A 769-nucleotide genomic window follows, 5' to 3' on the forward strand; every position below is an offset into this window, starting at 1 on the left:
CAATACAAAATATATATATACATAACAAAATAGTAATCTTTTTATTGAACAAAATTTACCATTTAAGTAATTTGTGTGAACGTATACTCCAGAAAGTTGTTAGAAGCACGAACAAATACATAGTTCCACCAGGAATATTAAACTCAAATCGAGAAATAAAAGCTCGCGAATGTCAGTACTATTTCCGTTGCATAAAAGTTTTGTTTGGCATTGAGGAGATCAAGACAGAAACCACATTCGCACAACTCTAACAACCAAATTTCATGACTCATTTATTGGAGAAATTGAAGTAACAAACTTTTATGAAGAAATTGAAGCAACGAAGATTTTTGTTTTCAGACATTGACATTGGATAAAGATGAATAAGAAAGTTTTGGTAAAGAAAATTTAAAAAAGGAATTGTATATACGGAGACACAAGAAATGAGAGAGTATCGAAGAGAGACGGTTTACGGAGCACAGGAATTAAGAAAGAAAGTAAGAGGGAATTAAAAGAATTCGTAAAATAAAATAAATTAATTTAAAACTGTGGTTGCTAAAGTAGTGTTTAAAAAACAATTCCAAAAAGTGTCACGTCGTGGTGGGTGTAATTTAACGTATTTTGCTGTTATTCTTTTTCTTTTCTAACTGACCACTAAATTCTCAACGGTGAAACGTAAATAGTGGTGTAGTGTATTTTATTTTTAATTAATTCTTCTATTTTTTAATTGGCCGCTAACTTTTCAACTGACGCATGTACAAAGTCGTGTAACATAAATTTAATTTTATTC

The sequence above is a fragment of the Cicer arietinum genome, chromosome 1, assembly GCF_000331145.2.
Source record: "Cicer arietinum cultivar CDC Frontier isolate Library 1 chromosome 1, Cicar.CDCFrontier_v2.0, whole genome shotgun sequence".
NCBI classification, from domain to species: Eukaryota; Viridiplantae; Streptophyta; class Magnoliopsida; order Fabales; family Fabaceae; genus Cicer; species Cicer arietinum.